At 40.4% G+C, this 24680-nt stretch overlaps 1 protein-coding gene across 1 annotated transcript in view; it reads right to left on the reverse strand.

Moving 5' to 3' along the window:
* The window catches only part of mid2 (midline 2), a 181180-nt gene that overhangs the window by 122875 nt on the left and 33625 nt on the right, over positions 1–24680 (reverse strand). The window contains exon 2 of the mRNA XM_080416093.1: positions 11995–12061. The gene's annotated coding sequence lies outside the window, so the exon portion shown is untranslated. The remainder of the gene's footprint in view (positions 1–11994; positions 12062–24680) is intronic.

The raw sequence follows: 24680 nt of genomic DNA on the forward strand, positions 1-24680 counted from the left end.
CACACACACACACACACACACAGTGTGATTTAAAACAGCATGCCCTGCCCACTTAACCTGCCACGCAAAGCCTAAATGGCGTTTGAAGGAATGACGACCAATGCCATTTCACAAAGGATACTATTTTTACTCATTAATCCTGTGTAAGTTATAGTTAAAATCCCTTAATAGTCAGGGGATATTAAAAAAATCTTGGAATAAATTCCTTACCAAAAAAAATCTTCACCAATGTGTTTGTAAAGGTGTCTAGTAACACATCTCACAAAGACTGAAATGCAGTTTCCCTAGGAGAATTTGTGACAGCTCCTGAAAGTTGGGGTACCCACCATAACCTTATGCGGGAAAGAAAATAAAAATTTAATTCTGTTTTAAGTAGCATGTGAGGGGTCAAAATAGGGTCTTTTTATGATTCTGAATCCATTGCAAGCATTTGTTTTGCACCAAAACCACTCCTTGGGCTAAAAACGGCCATAGCCATCCTTTTCCAGGTATACTTTTTGTGTAAAAACCCATTGAGATTGGGCTGTTTTTAGCCCAAGGAGTGGTTTATGAGATGTGTTACTAGACACTTTTAAAAACACATTGGTGAAGATTTTTTTTGGTAAGGAATTTATTCCAAGATAGGAAATGTTTCTGCTAATATCCCTGACTATAAATGCACTGCAGTGAGGGCATGTTTTGCACTCACCGAGGCTCTCACAGACATGGCGACTGCAATGACAGTAGACTGAACAAATGGTTGTGCCACCAATTTACCGAGCCCTCATTTCACTAGTAAATTGCATGGAATGACTCTAGTCATGCAGAGCCGTACTGAACCTGCGATGACTTACTGTATGGTGTTTTCATTAAAATATTCCAATGGGGAGAGAGGACTGCCATTATTCTTTGCTTTAAAAAAAAGAAGAAATATGCATCTCATTGGACTTGAGAAGACCTCTAAAAGTAAATTCATAACACATACACTAGCCTAAGGTAGAAATCTTGACTTGAACTTTTTTTAACCTTGAAAGAAAAAAAAGACTATGAAGTAACTCCCGGTGTTCGTGGTGTTCTAGTGTGTCTCCCGCATCGTTACAGCTCTTGCTTGAGAAATGTCTCACACAGCTGTATAGCGGAAGCTATGGAACAGCCTTTGAGGATGCTGTGAATGCAACCACTTTGGCTGAAGAGTAGTTCTGCTGACGGCTGTTGTTCTAACACCGTTTCATAATGTTGTGCTGGTAACTGTAGCTGATTCAAATCTTCACGCCGAGTGTTAGCCCATTCGATCCGGGAACGCATCTGTTATTGTTATTTTTGTTGTTATTTTTTAGATTTCTTTGGCTATTAAAAAAATAGCAGATATACAAGCTCATAGCGCGGCACCGAGTGCCGCGCTACGAGCTTGTAGATCTGCCATTTTTTGAAAATTTGTGCAAATCTTGATTTGCATCAAAGATTCATCAATCAAAAGATATTTTTAAAGCGAACATTTGTAACTCAAATCTTTGCTTCTGGGGATTCTATAAATGTCTTCTAAATCCAAACAGTTGTCTGAAAAACTTATGTTACTATATCACCGGTGCTCAAACTTTTTTCATGTCAAGGACCTCCAAAATTATATTTATTTGAAAATAGGTTGTTCCAGGGACCCCCATGCAGAAGCAAAGATTCGAGTTAAAGATGTTTGCTTTAAAAGATATGTATATTCAAAGATTTGTCTCTACGCCTCTAGAGATTTTCACGATTTTTCAAAAATAGCAGATCTACCAGCTCATAGCTACTGAATGAGCTTGTTTATCTGCTATTTCTGAACAGTCAAAGTATAAAACAATGGTTTAAGTGGTTACACAGATGCGTTCCCGGTTGTAATGGGTTAAAGAAAAGGTCTCTGGCTTCCCTCCTCTGTCCTCTCGTATACCACTCATCCTCCTCCTCATCTGCCATATCCCAGCATTTCCAGCTCCAATGCTCTGATATGAGATGTTCAGCTTCAATCATCCTTGCCCTTGATTTCTCTTGCTCGTGTTCCTCCTCCTTACCTGCCTCCTTCCACAAATCATGTTTATACCGTATAGCAGCAATATCCCCTGTATACCCAATAATGTATTATGATTATAATATCACAGCTAAGGGGGGGTTGTTCGGCCCGACGTGAAGCAGGGGAGGAGGGTAGGGGGGGGGGGACTGTTACTAAATATGGTGTGAAAATTATACACATCCCAATTAAAAGTTTTTAATGATTTTATTAAAAATAATCATTCCCACGAGAAAGTAGGCCTTCCCGACTGCCTGCACAAACAAGACGGTTGCTATGCGATGTTTACATTTAGATATTCTTTTTCCAAGTTCGTCAGTCTCATCTTTTCACAGTCAGTCCCTTTGAAAATAAAAATGTTACATTCACTGTCCTAAATATCTCTTGTAGGAAAGTCCTCCTTGACACTGCAGTCCTCGTTGACACAGCGATGTTGATTGGATGCCCCTTCATTAATGCAGACCTAATGAGTGATTAGGTTCAGCTTGTGTGCTTCACTCTAGTGGTGGGAAAAAAACGTTCATTTCAGTAAACGACGTTCACGGCAATGATTCGTTCGAATGATTCGTTCACGTTCTCGTTCAGTAGCGCTATTTTCTAGTGAAAAACACCATCGTGGGAGCGTTATTATTACGTTGCATGTACAGCCTGCCCTCCCGTCCTGTGTACGGGGGGAGGGGATGGGGGGCATGAACGCTAGCGTGAACGTAACAGTTTCAGGAAGTGAACGAGCTCGTTCACGTTCACGGCAATGAACTACTGTAGTTCTTTTGAACGAATCGATCATGAACGACCCATCACTACTTCACTCAGTCAGTTGACCTGAGGAGCAGTGTGTTACTTCTTTCTGACTGTGCGTGTTCATGACATCTCTATTGTTTCTACCTTGTGATGAGAAAAAAACGTTTAGAAGACATTAGTAGAATCCCCAGAAGCAAAGATTTGAGTTACAAATGTTCACTTTAAAAAAATATATGTATTCAAAGACTAGCAAAAAAAAATACGATTTTTCCAAAAATTGCAGATCTACAAGCTCGCTATGAGCTATTTTTTGAATAGCCAAAGAAATCTTAACATGACACGGATGCGTTCCCGGTCTTAATGGGTTAAGCTACCATCTTTCATAAATTACAGTAGCTTGTATATTTGACGGCCTAGATTTCTTCTTCGATTTAGTGTTTTCTCAACTGCACCCCTTGCTCTACCCGCCTTGCCCCTCCACCTCCTCTGTCTCTACTTGTCTCCCTTCTCTCTCTATCCATCCTTCCACCCACCTCTGCAGAGCCCTTCATCATGCCAACGTCAGGCATCTGTCTGGTCCCGGTTGGCCTCGATATGATTGATTCGAGGACCACCTGAGTCCACTGTAATGACCAACTGTCGGCTGTATCTCTTGTCACTGCAGCATCCCAGAGGCTAAATCACTGTCTGTCCTCAACCCTACAGTACATTATCCCATTCAATCCGAGTGACGCATCTGTGTCATTTTAGATTTGAGCTATTACCATTATTTTATACTTTGGTTATTCAAAAATAGCAGATCTACAAGCTCGTAGCACGAGCTTGTAGATCTGCTATTTTTGAAAAATTGTGAACATTCGTGCAAATCTTATATATTTACATATATACATATATTTTAAAGCGAACATTTTGTAACTCAAATCTTTGCTTCTGGGGGTCCCTGGAACAAAATATTTTGAAATGGGGGTCCACGGCCAAATACATATAATTTTGTGGGTCCTTGACATGAAAAAGTTTGAGAGCCACTCAACAGGAGCAACAGGATTTAGGGACCCCCAGAAGCAAAGATTTGAGTTACAAAATGATTTGAGTAAAAAATGATTTGGGCAAGATTTGCACACATTTTCACGATTTTTCTAAAATAGCAAATCTACAAGCTCATAGCGCGGCACTATGAGCTATGAGCCCTCATAGCGAGCTTGTATGTCTGCTACTTTTGAATAGCCAAATAAATCTAAAATGACACGGATACGTTCCCGGATTGAATGGGTTATCTGGCTCGTCTTCAGTTGAGATTTATACACATATACCAGGGAGTCAGCTTGTCCTCCTCCTGCAATCTACCGAGGAGAATCGTTTCAAGGGTGGTTATTTTGAAGAAACGTATCGTTTGCATTCCATATGTTTATGGCCTCCCATAATACATCTCTTTTCATGCCTGCAGTTTCCAATTAATCCGGGGCCGTGTTTTTTTCTTTTCTTTCTTTCTTCGGACTAGAACTAATAAATGTCTGTTTGGATTTGCGAGCGCTGGGCTTCTGTTTTGTTTTGGTCTGGTAACGGCTTGTAAATTAGTTTGGAAGTTCGGGCCTGAGAGCTACTTCAGTAGAATGAAATATAGGGACTTTGGAGCACTGCCATATGTACTGGAATTTTGGTGAGACGTATTTCCTGCACAGCTAGCTGATCTCTTTTAATCCGCTGACTGTTGTCAGCACGCCCTGTCGATTAGCTCGGGAGGTTTAGCAATATGTGATTTACTTCTAAACGAGATTCCACCGAATGCTGTCACTGCCATGTCACTGCACTGCACATTACTCTTGTTTGTGTGCGAGTGCAACCACACACAAGTAATTTTTCAAGCTTAATTTTGCAGTGTTTGGAAAAAGAAGTTTCCATCAAGGCTTGCTTACGTTTTCACAAAATGCCTATACCAGGCGGCCTAAAATTAAGACATACATTAAAAAGCACAAATGTTTAGGCTCTAACCCTGAACCGTTTAATTTAAATTACAGCTTACAGAATGCACTTCTAGAAATGTTCTCATTGGCGGCAAAGGAAGGAATCCAATATGTCTTGAACTGTGCTGACTGCTGAGAACTTGGTTTGACTCCGAAACAATGGATGATGAAAACCTGTCGGAATTACTTTAGACAATTGCTTCATGCCCCTCATCGCCCTCTAGGGTGAGAGGGAATGGGGGAAAGGAGGTTCAAACAGGTTGCAGGGGTACTGCAGAGGGAATGGGGGAAAGGAGGTTCAAACAGGTTGCAGGGGTACTGCAGAGGAACATAGCTTCCCATAGCTGACAAGCTCCTTTGATCATCTGGCAGGTTCAGGTGCCACTTCCTCAATTCAAAGTCACTAAAGTAGTCATCTTCCTTGTTAATGTGCAGGAAACAATACAAAAATGTCTCAGATGTATTATTTAATAAATATATATATAATAAAACTGATCACATTATCCTTCTTCTTATTCCTGAGACTGTAAGTTGCTGTGTGGGGTTTTAAGTGCAAAACTAATTTCACATGCCTTTTACTTCTCTTTGTGATTGGTACTGCTGACAATAAATGCATTTACTTGAGTACTTATACTTATGTAAATGGTTTTGTATCTGTACGTTTTTACTTGAGTAGGCCTATTTGTTTTTCTTTTTATACTTATGACTTACTACATTTCAAAGACAAATATTGTATTTCTAACTATTTCTGATGCATTTCTAGGAAGGGACATTGTACATCTGCAATTTTCACAATTTTAATTGAATTTTAAAACAGTGATGCATTTGATATTTAAAAAAAAAGTGCTTTGTACATTTATTGTACTTGTTTAACAAGGAAAGCACTCTGAATAAGCTAACATGCTTTATTTCCTGCACTGGTCAACTAGTACCGACAGCGACGATATATGACTTTCTAGCTTGCTCTCTCCTCCTTCTCCCTCCCTCTCTGCCTGGCAGGGACAATGAGGTGCCCAATGGAGAGCCGTGAGGCAGCAGAAGGTGTCGTCTTTGTCTGTAAGCCCCTCTTTCAACTACTGTACCTGGCCATGGCAACCTGCAAGGTACCTGGCCTGTCAGTACTAGGCATATTCAGTACTGTACAGGGCAGAGAATGAGAGAAGAAAGGAGCCAGAAGACAATACACAGCAGTGTGAAAGGGGAAATAACAGAAAAAGAAAAATAGAGGCAGTGTGTAAAGAACAGTGGATTAACCCATTCAATCCGGGAACGCATTTGGATCATTTTTTGATTTCTTTGGCTATTCATTTTTATTTATTTTTAATATTTTCGTATAATAATATCAGTGGTTCTGAAAACCTTTCATGTCAAGGACCCCCACAATTAGATGTATTTGGCCACGGACCCCCATCTCCAAATATTTTGTTCCAGGGACCCCCCGAGAAGCAAATATTGGAGTTAAAAATGTTCGCTTTGAAACACATATTCAAAGATTTGCACCCATTTTTCACTATTTTTTCAAAAATAGCAGATCTACAAGCTCATAGCGCGGCTGCGCTATGAGTGCTATGATATTTTTGAATAGCCAAAGAAATCTAAAATGACAGAGATGCGTTCACGGATTGAATGGGTTAACGGAGATACGTTCTCATGATGCACGCTATCTGAATTACAGAGGATTTGCCAAGGCCCCACTTATGTGGTCGGTTGGATCTTGCATATACGCTTGCATACAGTTTTTAGACCTTGGGGAAAAGATATAATACTGAAAAAGGCGTAAAAAAAGATGACAAAGGACACACATGATCCCATAATATCCTGCTGGGCTGGGTGCTGGATCAAAACTTCCAACAGTAGAAAAGTTATAAATAAATCTGCACACCAGTGTTATGCTCCCATTGTGGAATTTTATTCGGTGATAGCGGTTCCTCAGACCTTACTTAGTAAGGTCTGAAACAATATAATACTGAATTTACAATACAATATAATATAGAATTTAAACAAGGCATTAATTTATTCTGAATCCCACATATATACAGTATGTAATCACCTGGATTCAAAACTGGGTCTTGTGTTGGAAACCAAACATATAAACATCCAATGGGGAATCCCCCCCCCCCCCACCCCACCCTCACCTATACATTTGACGCCAACATGCTGAAGTTTATCTTTTTTTGTTGTGTAAACACTGTGCCAAAGTAATTTGGGAGTGCACTAAAATGATTGCTATCCACTTCAAAGCCTGCAGCCACTACTGTACACACAGCGTATCTTTGGCAGCTTTACATTACTGTGTGTGTGTGTGTGTGTGTGTGTGTGTGTGTGTGTGTGTGTGTGTGTGTGTGTGTGTGTGTGCGTGTGTGCGTGCGTGCGTGCGTGCGTGCGTGCGTGCGTGCGTGCGTGCGTGCACGCATGTTTTATCTCTACATGCCACTGTATGGCCTATTGGCTCTGCTCTGGTGTGTGCCTTCTTGAAAAGCAGAGACTGGCACTAATAGCACTTGGAGAGTGTGTGATGTGCCTAGACAGGCAGGAAAGACTGTGTGTGTGTGTGTGTGTGCATGTGCGTGTATGTGTTTGAGCATGCACTCATTTGTAGGTAAAATGCCCCCCTAAAAGCAGACTGTATGCTTTTTCTAGTGAGGCATATAATAACTCAAAGGGCTTCCATTGACGGCTTAGGTCTATAGCTGTGAAGGGCTGTGAGCTTGACAAATTCACTGTCTTTACAGACATCTACCTGCGGAGGTTTCACATGGGAGGTTTCACGTGGGAAAAGCCAGTGAGTGAGGAATGCTGCGAGGCAGGTCTGTCATTTAGTCCTTACTGCAGAGTCTGGGAACGCAGACAGGGGTCATTACATAGTCACACCGTGTAGTTAAGGTTGACAAAACACTATTTACCAAGGAAATGGCCGGGCCAATCGCTTGCCTGTATCAGATGATCGAGCAATGAAAATGCTGTGGGTATTTAAGGTGTAATCTGTGCCTGAGCGGCCATCGGTAAGAGCAAATAATGCTTGCCAATAGGGAGGGAACAACTTCAATTACCTTTAAATGAGTCTCCATTTAGGCTTTCTATTTTTTTACCCCCAGCTAGTCCTCTTGCTTTCCATATCAAAGGCTACCTTTGTCAGGTTCATATTAAATGCAAACACTTCACATCAAAGAAAAGCAAACCGAGTAGCCATGGGAACCAGACTTCGGTTTCATTCACACCTGTTCTGTGTGTAGCAGAGTGGCTGAAGGCTTGTAGGCCTAAGAGCGGAAAGGTTGCTGGTTGAATCCCTAGCACTGACAGGATTTCTTCAATCCTGGAAATTAAGAATGACGAGTATTATAATTACAGCATCTATCATCACAGCCAGTGTGTCCTTGAGCGGGTCGTTGGACCACAAATGTCTCCTGTCCAGCTAGCATCTATGCACCATAACTTATTTCAGTGATTCCCAATTGGTGTGTCGAGACAACCACACATTATTATTGCAATACATACAACTATTCAAAAGGTTTTGATTTTTTTCATTTAGTATATCAATACAGCACACTTACCAAAACAGAAGCAAACTTTCAACCCGGTGCCCCATTTTGGACATGTATAGGGCGGCCATAGCTGAGTGGTTAGTTATTATAATGATCATTATTATTACTACTATTATTATTATTATTATGTTCTTTTAATTTGAACATCTACATCTACAAGCTCAACGTGACACATAAGCTTGTACAATCTGCTATTTATGCTATGAATACAGGTGTGCCTTAAAGTATCTGTAAATGCGGCACTAAAATCAGATCAATCTGCAAAAACATGAAGACAGTTCTTCATGAATTCAAAGATCCTGGATGAGTGCTATTATGTTGTTTTTGATGCAGGGCGGGTTGTGTGCTTCCTCTCATTTACTCTGTATTGAAAGAGCTTCACTGTGCATGTGTTGCCATGTTGTGTGTGCATGAGACCACCATGCAATGATCTTGTCCTGTCCAAAGCCGGATGAAGATTTTAAAGCCCCCCCTCCCCCGGTAACTGCCAGGTGTTTCAGCACCACAGACAGCGCCTTTATTTTACCCAGACAAAGGCAGTGTGTAATATAGGCCTACTTTCCAATCAAATACAATTCAGTCAGCTAAATCAAATGTCACAAGTTAATAATAAAATGAGATAATAATGAAATAATAATACAATAACCTATAATACAAGTGTGACAGCACAGGCAGCACAGACATTTCCAACAACCCTTATCACATCGCACAGCGATCAACAATTGTACTCAATTGTACATAACTGTCATTCAGATGATTTTTTGAGCTGAGAACTCTGCAGCAATGTCAGATGTCAAAATCTACTTCTTGTAAGATGCACACCTACATTTTGTAAACTGCTGTAGCACAAAATGTGCATAAGAAAGCAGTCTCCAACCGCTTAGTTATGTCAGAGCAATGACGCCAAGTTATGCATTGACAGGTTTTGGGGATCATCCTCACTTAGCCTATGCCATGGAGTGACAGGATGATGTTTTTGTAATTAATGCATAGTGCTTTGGCTGGTGAGTGACATGCAAGCAGACCAACGGGAATCTGAGAGACTTTAAGTTATCTGCACGTTGATGGTGATTTGAAAAATACTAAACACCGAATGAACAAAAATACCTCCTCAGTCTCCAGGCAGTAGTTAGACTGTGTTCACTCCAACTAGATGTAATGTATGGGTTACGTACAGGACCCATTCTGTGAGCAGGATTAATTCATGTATGCATGACTGCACTCTGACATGTTTTCTAACATTGTCACAGCAATTTTCAATATCAAAAGACCTACCCATCCTTTCCAACACTGCTGTAACTCAGTGAAACAAGGATTCACCGACCGGGTACTGTATGTGACTGGTAAATGGAAGACATTCCAAGAGGCTCTCTCCTCCATCACACCTTCAGGGTAGACATCTTATAATGACAGTTAGCTGGTATAGCTGTAAGGCATTGACACAAACACAAACACAGGCATGGGATGGGACATTGATGAGTGATTGATTTGCGCTCACTGGGCCCCCCCTGGGGACCCCTGGAGCCTCAGGCTCCTGGGCTGCAGCCCCGTGAGCCCATACATTAATCAGGGCCCGATCCGGATCTGTATCAAATGGAGCCTATTTTCAGAGTTATTATGTACATGTAATCGCCATGTCATTGAATGAATTTGAAAATATTAGGGATTTCTTAAAGACTAAGACAGTGAAGGTCTGCCTAAAACGACACGAGAGCTACGATGTAGTATCCATCAGCTATTTGTTACAATCACAGGCACATAAAATAAAACAGCTGTTTACACAAAAGAGCCACACGCTTGATCAACTTGTACTGTAGTATACAACAGTCAACGTGCTACTGCCATACAAGTGCTCACATTGCAACATTCAGTACTTCAGTATAAGGAGAGGTATGGGGCTGCAACAGTTAATCAAACTAATCGATTTAATCAATTAGAGAAAAATAACTTAAAGTAATACTAGGTAACTTTAAAACAAAAACTAAAGTTAAATTGTATATCTTTTGTGAGTGGCAAATGTTTCACAACACCCACTCCATGAATTTCACCCCCGAAAGCCTTTTATTTATATATTTTCTATTGAACAGTGTCGGGGGAGACTCTCCCGCGAAAATAACGTCATCCGGACGGAAAATGCACCGGTTTCCTGTTTGGCCAGGAACTACCGCACCGGTTTCCTGTTTGGCCAGGAACTACCGCGCTAATAACAAAAAGGAACCTCACACTGATTTTAAGAGAATGTAGGATTGTAAGATCGAAAAACAACAGAAAACGAAAACACAGCTCATGGTAACTAATGCTCCACTGGCTAAGAGAAACGATCCGCAGATAGTATAAAACAATTAAAAGAACGCTTTTTGAAACGCTTCCGGCTTCCGGTGAAAACAAATGGAATTCTGGGTAATCGAGGACTACAGAAAATTGTATGCAGTGACGGTAGTGACCAGCAGAGGTTGCTAAAAGTCGTTAATTGTGAACCTGCATTGTACAACTTTAAGTTAAATTATTAAAAGAATCTTCTTAAAATACAGTAATACTAATAGTGAGATCCACAAGCTCACAACATGGTGAGCGCACGATGCATTGTGAGCTTGTAGATCGGCCCTTTTGAATGACACCGTTGTACGATGAAATAGAAAATAGAGCATAAGTCGTTAATCAGAATAATCGATTTAGTTCAATTTTTTTTGTCATTGATTCGTTGATGTATAAAAAATGTACTGTAAATAGAATATGTAAAAAAAAGCCTCTTCATTATTCAATTCATCGGGGAAAAAAAGCAACCGATACAATAATCACTAAGAAAATAATTGATACTTGCAGCCCTAATAGAGGTGTACTGTAAGCCCTTGTCAAGAGGAGAAAAAGACAGGGCAGTGAAGCTTCAAGACAGAAGGCCGGAAAGGGGAGGGGAGGGGAGGGGAGGGGAAGGATGCGAGGTGAGGAGGACCTTGAGCAAGAACTGTACAGCCTAACAAGCGTATTATCTCCTGGTTGGATGGGAGGTCTGAGGGGGTTTGCCAGACTTTCCCAAGGCCAAGCCTGGCAAGGTGAGGTGGCAGTGAAACAAAACAAACAGTGTTCAGACCTGAAAGAACAGCCACGGCTGCAACAGACAGCAGAGCTGGCAGCTGGATTGGACGAGAGGGCATTTGGTTCTGTGGATCCACTGGCTAGGGAGTATTACATGCACTCACAATGTTGTGCGTTTGTAATCCCTTTCCTGACCTTTTTTGCCCCTGCGCGCGCACACACACACACACACACACACACACACACACACACACACACACACACACACACACACACACATGCTGCATTCCATTTTTTAACCCATTCAATCCAGGAGGAACGCATATACTGTGTCATTTTAGCTATAACCATTATTTCGTACTTTGGTTCGATTAAAAAATAGCCAGAGAAATCTAAAATGACACAGATGCGTTCCCGGGATTGAATGGGTTAATAGCTCGCTAATAAAGCAGCCAAGCTTTAGAACGTTACGATAAACGTGTAACATAAGAAGAAGAAGAACAGAAACAAAACATGGACACAGGGCTGGTCTTATAAAGTGGTCTCTCTCTTCGATTGCACAGCAGAGAAGAAGACCCGACAGAGAGAGATGTGACTCTGGGCCGTGGTGGAGGGAGAGAAATCACAAGCTCCTGCAGCGTGGCTGTAGCTGCGAGTTAAAAATAGAGCAGAGGATGGAGGATGTTGGGAGACGTACCTGTGAGGCTCGGAGGCAGCCTAGTTAGCGCTGAACAGCACCAGCATGGACCATGAGGGGGCCGGACCTGGGGGGGGTGGAGAGAGAGAGAAAGAGCAGTGAGTGAACCAAAATTAGGAGAGGGAAAGACGGAGTCAGGCAGAAAAAAACAAGATCAAGAGAATGGGAGGGGATGGGATGGGGGGAGTGTGGGTAGGTAATAGATAAGGAGAGAAGAGACAGAGAGGTAGCAGAATAACAAGAAAAACAAGTCAGATTAGCATGAAAACGCTGCGTTTTGAGACAAAGGGAGATGATCACTTCACAGTGAGCTGGAAATGGTTGCAATCACTGGAACAGTGGCACACCTGCTGAAAATGCATTCACGCATTGAGGCATGTGGGTGTACAGTTACAGTATATATACTGTATATGCACACATTCTCTCTCTCTGACACACAAACACACACGCGTGCACACCCACACTATTATGACACTACATCCGTAGAGTAAAAGCCTGATTTATACTTAGTTGTGCGCCGATCTACAGTACAAACTCACAACATGTTACAGTGCAACACGTCGTGAGCTTGTAGATCGCCTATTTACGGTGTTTGAGACTGTGCACAGCCAGTTAAGCGTACAATATTAAGTTGCATCGTGTGGTATTTAATTTTCAGGTCAAAAAGACCTGAAAATAAAATAGGCTAATCAAACAGTTCACATTTCTTCTTAGTAGTCACCCTGTTTTGGTGAAAAAAAAGTAATAATCTGTTTACCCACTGAGTTATTGTTTGAGATTCTGCAGTAGGGAACAATGCTATTATTTGACCCTCAATTGTTCAACAAAAGGAGAAGTTACAGAACAGCTTAAATCACGAACAAACGATTTTGTTCATGATTTTGTTCCCCCCCCACACACACACACACACACACACACACACACACACACACACACACACACACACACACACACACACACACACACACACACACACACACACACACATTGTGTCATCATTGTTAAAGCTAAAGGTAATGAATAAGAAATCTCATAATTCAGAGGACACCTTTGAATGTAATAAGTTAATTGTTCAAAGGAGACATGTCCTTGTGTCTGTCAACAGGTGAATAATGACCACAGGAGGCAATCAAGTCCCACCATGTCCTACCCCTCTGTTGCTTTTCTGAGGGCTGCTGTGAGCAATCTACTCTGTAGGTACAGTAGGATAGTGAAACAGTCCAATAAAAAGACAAAAAAAACATGTATTTATGTTGTTATGTAATCTGCTACACTGCAATCTGTTGTTGAAACTTTGTATTGCTGCTATTCTGGACAGAGCTCCCTCGAAAAAGAGATCTTGCATCTCAACAGTATAAATAAAGGTCGAATAAATATTAACATGGTACCACATTTAGGACCTAAAAATAGTTGCCAGCAAGTTCAGGAGGGATTCCCATGTGTGTCATTAACAAATACGCAGTAAAATCCTGAGTGTTCATTTAACTCTTTAAGTGTAAAAAACTGACCCTTCAGTTTGGAAGTGAAGTGATGGCAGATGTATTATAAAGATGTCCAGATGGCAAAGCTTATGACTAATTTATACTCTGTGGTACGACGGTGTCCTATGCCAAAAATAAACGCTTTACAAGTTGACAACGTGTTGCGATGCGACACATCGTCAGTTTGTGCATTACATATTTATCTATAGCGCAGGACACCATCGTATGACTAAGTATAAATCAAATTAGCTGGTAGGTAGACCCGTGCAGAATTCAGTTTCAGCTTCACCCAGCTGATGGCTGCTCAGACGCGCTCGGGGGCTGGGGGCGTTACGGTTTAACCCAGTAAGACCAGAGGCTGATTCTACAAATGCCTTCTAAATCAGTAGTTCTCGCACTTTCAAGATTTTTCAAAAATGTTCAAAAATAGAAGACGTACAAGCTCGCAGCGCGGCACCGCAGTGTGAGCTTGTACTGTATGTATATCTGCTATTTTTGAATAGCCAACGCTAAAATCTAAAATGACACAGATGCTTTCCCGGTTTTAATGGGTTAAGTGTCTTGCTCAGGGACACTTCAACATGTACACTTGTATCTACAAGAAGCATATATACAGAAATGTAAGAAAATAACATTAGTTTCAGGTAAATCACCACACATTTTGAAAATATAACATTGTCAACATTTTCTCAGGATTTCATGGACCCCATGACAAACATGAAAAGCTGTGTTTTCACACGTTCCTAAGATCAACGGCTTCATGTTTTTGAATTAGCCTAAAATAATGTGTCATGAATAATGAATCTGCTCATTATTCAGCATATTAGCTAATTAACATGCAGCTAATTAAGGTGTGCAAACAACATCAACCTTAATTATGAACAAAGCGCCCTGAATGTTGCCAATCTCTTCTCCCTCACTCATCTTTATTCTCCTCTCTCTCTCTCTCTCTCTTTCTCTCATCTCACTGCTCTCTATTCAAGTCTTATGTACCGATTCATCACAGTGATTGCCTAATCAAAACCAATAAGAATGACTCTGTCACTGGAGGATAAAGTAGTGTAACATGTCCCCAACTTCCATGAATGCTGAGTCTGTTCTACCTACTCAGTTTATCAGAGAGAGAGAGAGAGAGAGAGAGAGAGAGAGAGAGAGAGAGAGAGAGAGAGAGAGAGAGAGAGAGAGAGAGAGAGAGAGAGAGAGAGAGAGAGAGAGAGAGAGAGAGAGAGAGAGAGAGAGAGAGAGAGAGAGAGAGAGAGAGAGAGAGAGAGAGAGAGAGAGAGAGAGAGAGAGAAATATATATATATATATATTTTGGAGGGAGAAAGGACAGGCTTTACATTCCACTTTCATTTCAGGAGTACTTTTAATTAATCAAACTACACCCAGATGATGCACTTGTGCATATATAGCCTAAGTAGAGATGGAGGTCATTCCACCGTGTTAAATATTTGGAGGACTGAGATATATTGAAATACCAAGGCAATTATTGTCAAATAAAATATGGGAAAAGCATGCAAGCGTTTCAGAATATTGCAGCTGTAGTTGGAAGGTACTTTAACAAGGGTACATGAGGAATAGAATGCTTGCTCCCATTACAGCACTTTTTGTTTGTTATGCTCATCAGCTATCTGTTCTGTCCAGATGTCTTGGTATCAGATAAATGCAATTTTGCTCATTCCACTTAAGCTCACAAAATTTCATGTTCATGTTATGCTTATTTAATGTGGAGATGGATAGAAGAACAACAGTTACTGCCAAAAAAATGGAAATGTAATGTAAGACCAGCGTCCATCTCTGAGGATATTACCCATCTGCTACTGTGATAGTGTGAAAGTGTTGGGATGGGAGTATGGAGAAGGTTCTTTATGGCCCTGAGCGTGCACGAAATCAATTAGTAGCTCCTAATGGAAAATACAGTGGCATTGTTGAGCAAAAAATAAAAACTACCAATGTACACGAACGAACTAAATGGAGTGGCTATCTCCAGGTATTTAGTGGTGGAGTTGACAAACGAAGATGGGAAAATCAGGATTTGACTTAATGATTCCATTATTATTATTATTTTACTGTGTAATCCTTAATGAAACCCTTCATAAACAGCATGGTACACGACAGAGGGTGAGTGAAACAACATCCTAATTTGAGATAAATATAACCAGAGGGGAAGTAGCCCATGATATCCAAACTGTGCCCTCAGGAACACTATAGTCAGCTGACAGTCCAATTTACAGTTTAATCCATTAAGACCGGGAACGCATCTGTCATTTTTTTCCTTTGGCTATGCAAAAATAGCAGATATACAAGCTCATAGCGCAGCAACGATTGCTACGCTGTGAGCTTGTATATCTGCTATTTTTTGAAAGAAATTGGAAAATGTGTGCAAATCTTTGAATATATATACATATGTTTTAACTCTGATCTGTGCCTCTGGGGGGTCCCTGGAACAACATATTTTGAGATGGGGGTCCGCGGCCAAATACATAATCATTTTGGGGGTCCTTGACATGGAAAAGTTGGAGCACCACTGATATGTAGCAACACACTGTTAGGATTTAGAAATCCTTTTTAGATATGTATTTGGCAGCAGACCCCCCATCTCAAAATGTTTTGTTCCAGGGACCCCCACCAGAAGCAAAGATTTGAGTTACAAATGTTCGCTTTAAAAACATATATATATTCAAATATTTGCACAAGTGTTCAAGATTTTTCTATGAGCTTGTATATCTGCTGTTTTTGAATAGCCAAAGAAATCTAAAAAATGACACAGAACGCGTTCCCGGATTGAACGGGTTAATCATCCAGGAGGAAACGGCTCCGCTTTTACACTTTTTATTGGAACATTTGTGCCCGACTCTGAATAGAAACAGGTGTTGTGCCGAACGTCACGGGTCAGTGCACTCTTACATACACAGGGCACAGCGATGCCAAAGACAGGTCTCGCTCTCTCATTTCACTCTCTCTTTTTCTGTCTCTTTGTAAACGGCTGGAAACAGAGTGGCGCTCAAAAAACACCAACGGGCTCGTCAGCAACCTGCTGACACCATGTGGGGAAAGCTTCCTCTAATCTCTCTCTCCTTTTTCCCCCAGTGGTGGAAAAAAGTACTCACATTTTCTACTTAGGTAAAAGTATCATTACTGCAATGTAGAAATACTAAAAAGGCTAATCGGCTATTTTCAAATAGCCTATATATAAAACGGGGCTAAAGTGGTTAAAGTATGTTTTATAATACAATCATTTATATCTGCAAAGTAACTAGTAGCTAAAGTTTTCAAATAATTGTAGTGGAGTAAAAGTACAATATTTGCCTCTGAGATGTAGTGGAGTAGAAGTAAAAGTATTAAACCTTGGAAATACTCCAGTAAAGTAAATACAGTACTTGAGTAAATGTACTTAGTTACTGTACTTTACACCACTGCTTTTTCCTATCTTGTCATCATCCCCCGTAATGTCAGCAGCTACCAACAACGTCATATGATTGCTGTCCAATACTTCTATTTCCTTTGGGAGCAAGAAAGGAAGAAAAGTCTGGAAAACGACCAGAGAAAATAAAGCTATCCATAAATAGAATTCAGGAATTCAACACCCACCACCCTGATCATAAATGTGTTAAAAAATAAAAAATAATCAGTGACGCTAACTTAGTTTGATGTGCTGATTACTCACACTATGGCTTGTTTGTTTTTGCTCTAGGGGTAAAATTATTAATTGAATAATAGATTAATTGACCATCAGAAAGATTTACCCAATTCAAGTTTAGAAACCTAATTATCAGTTTAGTTATGCATCATGCATACATTTCAATGTGAAAGCTTGTCTTTGTTGTATATTATAAAATAAAATGTTCTGTTTTAGCCAAAATCGTGGATTTATCTTTCAGCTACTAATAGATTCTGCATCGACTCTTAGAGTGTGTGGCAGTATTATTTTTCTTTACTTAATTGACTGCTGGCTTAACATATTAAGTAATTTCAGGATGTCTGTTTGGGGTCAGATTACTTGTCATCTTTAATTTCATTACCTTAATTTGTGGCCTAAATGAAGTGCATGAGCTACAGTAATTGAATAATCTAATCAGATTAATCAGTTATGAAAGCTCTAGTTGGCTCTGATATGAGCACACTAATAGTTACTGTACAAAGTATATCGTCGCTGTTGAGTGGAAACCATGTATGTCCAAAACAGGAAATGCAAAAAAAAGACCTGTGTTCCAACGGATCTAATGTTGTTATAGTTACAAGCTGTTGTCAATACTTTTCATTGGCTAAATATTTATAAATCCCACAGACATACTTAACCACTTTCAGGAAAAAAAAAACATAAAAAGTTGAAATATGGAGATTCATTTGCCCAACAGTGACGATATATCAGATCTACCGGTCTGTGGAGATCCGAAATGGCAAACAGTGTCTGGATGGGATGGAGGGGTGATGAGAAGCACAGGAGAGAAAGAAGACTGGAGGGATGAATGTGGTAAAAGACTATGTGGATCAGTGGTTCTCAACCACCGGTCCGAGGACCACCAGTGGTCCTTGAGGGGGTTCCAGGTGGTCCCCAGCTAAATGATGGAGAATTGGTAACCAAATGGACCCTTATTAGATCTTCAACTCTTGAGAGCGTAAAATGAAACCAAATGGACCCTTACGGGTCCATTTGGTTTCATTGTACGCTCTCAAGAGTTAAATTATTGTTAAACATCTGCATTACTTAATTAAATAATTGTTATTTTGATCAACGTTTACCTGTTAGCTCTCCTATGGTACCACATCAACACAGTATGGAATTGTGGACAAAATCGTATCCAACGACAACAAAATATCTTGGGTCTGAGAGGCTAAATCTCATCAAACGGTGGATCCGTGGCTCAAATGCCGAATAAATAATGGACCTTGGTATGAAAAGGGTTGAAAACCACTGATGTTGATGAAAGCTGAATGATGGGGCTATGCAGTAATGGTGCTGCTGGATAGAGATCCTGTGATCTTGTGCTCTTTCCTTCGATTGTGCTGTTTCCCACTCACATTCTTTCACATTTTCTCTCATTCTTCTCTCTCATCCTTCCACAGTGGGCACCGCCGCTCTGGGGTTATGGGGGTTATCAGGGTTATCTCCCGTCCAAACTTCCTTCAATTGAAGTCTGACAGAGAGGAGTTTAAAGTCCAAATTGGTCACAGAATCGCATTCATTTTCAAATTAACGAGTGTCGATTATACGGAAATCAATCAAAATTTGTGTTTCTAACATATTTTGAGGCAAAAATAACCCTTTGATGTATTAGATGAAAGGCCTTTTTTTTCCTGATTTTGGCAGTAAGATAATAACCATGTCATGACATTTCCAAAATATGTCTATGAAGGAGATATCTCTGATATTACATTACAATCTGTTGCAACTTATGGCGTATGGAAATTGATACTGAGTCAATCAAAACGCAAGCACTCCGGGAAATCAGGGCTCTATCTTAATAGCTACTGTAGATTAGAGCAAGATCAAAACATACTCGTACTCATAAGTGACAGCATTAGGACGTACAGTACAGCTTAATGACTTTTGACCATCCTTGACGCTGCCTGTGTGGTGTGCGTACAACACGATGGACAAGACCGATAAATAGTCCACTACATTCAATTATCCTGTCTGTTAAGAGTTTGCTGCTGCACTCTGTCAACCCTTCTGTGAGGCATCCATGTATTTTCCAGTCACGGAGCGTGAATTAACTGTCAAGGTTTTGACAGAACAACATAGCAAACTGCCAACAGTAATCTTCTAGATAAGGCGATAATCGACTATACACAAAACATGGCTGATATATCACACGGTTTATACCTTTCCTCGTAGCCAATATGGTGTCAAAAGATATTATGGCTGAAACCAATATCTCTTGCATGTGTGAACAGAAAAGTTTGTCGAAAACGTAGAAGATTGGTGCAAACATTTCGAGTCCGCAGCAGCTTGACCGTTTTTACGAGAGGGCGTTGGTTCCCTCTTCCAGAATTAGCTCGGCTCACACAAGCACTCTCATTATCAGCCAAAACCACACCACACAGGAGCCACTTTGTATCGCCTGGAAAACTCACACACATCCCGACCCCGCCACATTTCCTGCCATGATCTCACTCACTACAACAGAACACAAAATGCTGTACGTCAAACCACCAGCATGTTTTCCCAGCATGAGGCAAGTGGTAACACCCCTTTCTTAAACACTTTTTTTTTGTGCTTTAATGTGTCTCTGAAGGCTTGTAACACAACCAGCAACACAACCAATTGTGTTTCAAAATGTGCTGCTCTATGCGTTTGTAGCGTTGCACAGATTTGCAGTTTGACATTCACACCGAGTTACATTACAAGTTCAGCATTGTGAAATGAATGGGAGACGTTCGCACAGTAAAATCCTCAGTGATCATTTTAATTTAAATAGACCCATTTGGGTCAATCTTTTGACCCAAAGCACGCACGTGGCTCATAAACCAACCATCTCTGTAATGGGAGTTCAGCACAGCCTGAATTTTTAGGTCCCCACATAGACTGTTCAATAAGAACCTCTCACCTTTAATGACTGTGGACTTTCTTTCTTCAGTCTGATGCACTTTTAATTATCAGCTCCAAGGCCCTCTGCAGAATCTGCACCCAGAGGACAGGGCTGCTCTTTTTTTAAAGTAAAACCTCCAGCGGCATTGCTTAAGTCAGCCACACGGCAGCAGAACTGCGTTAACCCTTTCACTGAAACGTCTTTGAGGTTGCAACTGAACCTTTGTAGCAGTGGTTCTCAAATGTTTTAATTTCAAGGACCCCCGTAACTCTGAGAGCGTAAGGGTCCATTTGGTTCAATTTGTATACTTTGTTGCACACACCTGTAAGGGTCCACTTGGAACCCCCTCAAGGAACCCAGAGGGTCCCTTGACCCCACTTTGAGAAAGCACTGCTATTTAGTGTCTAGGACCATTAAGCTTCAATGCTGCCAGCTTTGTTAGAATGACGTGAGCAAAGCCAGGGCACAACTGTACATAACACATGGCAATAATGACCTTTTAAAATGTGTGGATTTATCCCTGTTAGGGTGTTATGCAAACATCTATAACCCGGCCATGAGAAATTGGCTGGGACATCGGCGTTTGGTGTGAAATTGGTTCAATAAATCCAACAGTGCTTTCAGCCTGATTATTTCCATTTCGGGCTTATGAGCCTATAGCCACAAGTATGGATTCTCTCCCAAGTGAAGCTAGAGTATCACTTGAACATGTCTAGCAACAGCACGTTGTGAAGACATTAAGTTAAGCTCTAATAATAATAATAATAATAATAATAGTACATGTGACAGATCTTAGGAGACTGTGATGCTTTATTCATGTGCAGAGAGGCTCCGCAGAGCCAACGGAGGCCTAATCAAGCTGCACAAATAGAGCTTTGTGTATACTCAATCACAGTGTGCCTTGTGCCTATTTCTGGGGTGCCCCCGAATGCACAGCAACAATGGTTTGTTACCAAGCAGCTGTTCTCTCCCCGCTGGAACCCCTGCTGGGGCGTTGCTAATGTAGGGTAGGCTACAATTACTTTAGTACATTAACTCATTGACTGCCAGAGTTAAAACCTCGTTCATAGCAGCCCTTGCCAGCGATTTTCGTGTTTTTTTGTTTCGTTATTTTGTTATTTAATTCACATCTAGAAAGTCTACCTTGACACTTGAAACGTTTTGATCGTTCCACCACCAGAGAGCAGCACATACCAAGCTTGATCGCCTCTCGATCACACTCGCCCCCTCCCAGACCCACTCACACAGTGAAACACATGAACCGGAAGTGAAATGTCTCCAGATTCTGTTATCGGCGAAAATTACTTTGTGATACACAACGGGGATGGCTGTTCGTCACCCAGACCATAGATTATAGGAGGGGAGGTCTCCGATCGCTTTTCATAGCGTGTGAAAAACCGTTTGTTTCCCTATTATGGTCGAAAATGACTGGGGGGAAAAATGTAAAACCGAAAACGGAACCCAAGTCATGGAACCGGATGCAGTGGTGGTTGAAGTAAGTGGAACCCGAAACTTAGCCTGATTCATAACAGAATAGCGTGATCAGAGCATAAAGATCAATAAAGACGTTAGATCGCATTAATGCGATCCTGGCGGCCAAGCGCGCTATTTATTAGATCGCGTTAATGCGATAATGGCGGCCAATGAGTTAAGACCTGAGGCAGATTCCAAAATGTTTTCTAAATCCTATGTTTTTATAAGAAATTATAAAAAAATATATATAAAATAATATTGTGTTCCAGGGAGCTTTGAGTTACAAATGTTTGCTTTAAAAAAATATATATATATTCAAAGATTTGCACAAATGTTTACGATTTTTCAAAAATAGCAGATCTACAAGCTCACGAGCTTGTATATCTGCTATTTTTGAATAGCCAACTAAATCTAAAATGACACAGATGCGTTCCCGGTCTTAATGGGTTAATACATTTCTGAACAAAGCATCAGAGGACGCTTTGTCACATTACAGAGCATAGAACCACATAGACATTCACTGTCACTGTCATTCTTTACAAAATGTTATCTTAGTTACTACAGAATTTGTGAGTTTCACGTTAGATTTCAATCAAGTGACCATTATCTGAAGAAAACGTGGCACTCAGAAATATAGCATTCATTTAATTGTTCATCTGGCACACAGCCATCCCACCTTCATCTGTGTTTAAATGAGGGCATTCATTCCTTGGCACATGTGTGATCGTAAACAGATTACCAGGTGAACATAATTACCGATCATTGTTATGTCACAAGAGAATTACAATCACATTCACTGTCAGTGAATGCTGTACATTGTTACTCCAAACAATTTCATCTGAAGCAAATCCACCAACCATTTAGACATACGGAACAACAAACATTGAAAATAGTATTCACAAATATACTGGATTTGGAAACGACTACTGTATGCCTCAGGTTCAGCATCATTTAGTTCTAACCAATAATTGGCAAAAACAACAACAACATTTAAACATAAAGGGGTCAGTGTACGTACATATACAAAGATACATCTGTTAACTAAGCCACAGCTACTATTTGGTATGATGTAGTTTTCCTTATTCCTTACAAATATATTACTGCATTGAATTACATTTAAATTATAATTATTATGATTTAATAGTTTTTAATGGCAGGAAGTGGTTACACTCTAAGCGATCAAATTACATTGATTCATGCCAAAAGTTTAGAGGGCTTTAGCTTTGTTCATAGAAGTGGCATGCAGCGGGTGCTGTCATATCTACCTGTCTACTGCGACTTCTGTGCTCATTAATCCTGAGATGTTTGACCTGTGTCGTATTTGTTACACGGACAAAACATTACATAAATGACATGGGTAATGTTGCAGGTGATTAGCGATCTGATTTTGTACTCCTGTCCTTTGTGTGTCATTGAATTTGTCAACATTATTCATCATATTACCACATGAGGTGCATGATCTACAGGGGAACCTTCCCAAAAAGGAATGCCATAGGGCGACCTGCACAGGAATCTGTCTTCATCAAGCCATCTTTCAGACATGTTGACCTCTTGTATGTGAACAAAGAAGGATGTTGGAAACTATTGTCCAGCCTGTCAGATGGCAGAATATGCCAATGCCTCATAGCTGTAGAAGAACTGATAGGATAATAAGTTAAAACATAATTCACAGAGTAATATAAGGGCTTTCTTTATTTTTTTTGGTGAAGGCATGACTCAGGATGTCCCTTTGATAGTAACCTGTGTAATACCGTATATCTTACTTTGTGCGGTGAATTCATCTTCTGTGCTGCAGGGGTGACTGAGTTGACTTTTTGTCAGTGGGTTTCCTACAGATTGTTGTGGTTGGAAATAAATCTTTGTTCCTCATCATCCCCTGACCAATCAATGTATCTGGAATAATACTTCATATAAGATTACCTATACGTATTATTGTTGTAAATAAAGTCTTCCTCAAATTTGTACATGAAGCGGCATGCATATGCGCATGCAGAAGGGGAACGAATTATAGCTGAATCATATTGTTCTCAAAAACAAATACCTTTTTATTAAGGACGATCTACGTTAGTTAACTGATGAAACCATTAGGGGTGTCCACTCTGCTCGTTTGTTTAAGAAAGAAAGAGCAGCTCAAGGGTAACAGTACCTCTTCACAGATAAACGCATAGCCGGAATGCAACGTGCTAACATTAACTCAGTTCTGATACATTATTAATATGTCTTGTTTCTAAAGAAAATCTAATAGCCCTTGTTCTTTTTTGGATGTGCTAAAGAGACTGCTTTGTGTGGTAAAATAAATAATTCCACTATGAAAAGAAAATACACCAGGCCTTAATGTGAACTGTACATAGGAAATGTAAAAAATACCAGTTTGGAAGGAGATGCACATGCTGAGCACTGAGGATGAGTCATATTCAGGTCAACATGCCTTTTAGAATGGACAGATGTTAGAGCAGCGCTACTCAACCCGCGGCCCGCGGGCCGCATGCGGCCCGATCGCAGCATCTTGGCGGCCCCCTCATGGTAAAAAAAAAAAAAAAAAAAAAAAACTTTTTTTTTTTTTTTTTTTTTTTAAGCACAGGATAAAAATATACATTTCCGTTCAAATATATGGGTTGCTAAAACATTTTTCAAAAACAAACAGACAGACATACATACAGGTGCGTCAATTGTTCAGGTATAATGCATAGTTTTCTATGCATTTCGGGTTTTTGGGGGGGTTTGACCCCCAAATTTTTCCGGCCGCGCGGCTTTGCCGCGCGCCCAGGATAGGTGTCTGCCACTGGACATACACACAACACAAAATAAACTGGTACAGTGAAAAGAATATGATGTCAAAATGTACATTTTCTTGTGCGTTACAAAATCGAAAAATCCAAAATAGGACCGTCATTTTTATGGCGGCCCCTTGGACTTTTGGTATTTTGCTGAGTGGCCCCTGAGCCATCTTAAGTTGAGTAGCCCTGTGTTAGAGAGAATGAAGGGCAAGAGAAAGGATGGAGATACAGTATGCAAGGAATGAGGTACGTCCTGAGATGAGCCAAGACAGAGCGCTCAGCAGAGGTGGAAAAAGTACTACATTTTTTTACTTAAGTAAAAGTATCATTACTGCAATATAGAAATACTCTGTTACAAGTAAAAGTACAGAATTCAAAATGTGCTTGAGTAAAAGTACAAAAGAATTGGCATCAAAATATAC

This window comes from Gymnoscopelus braueri (assembly GCF_963280865.1).
Source record: "Gymnoscopelus braueri genome assembly, chromosome: 20".
Classification (NCBI taxonomy): Eukaryota; Metazoa; Chordata; class Actinopteri; order Myctophiformes; family Myctophidae; genus Gymnoscopelus; species Gymnoscopelus braueri.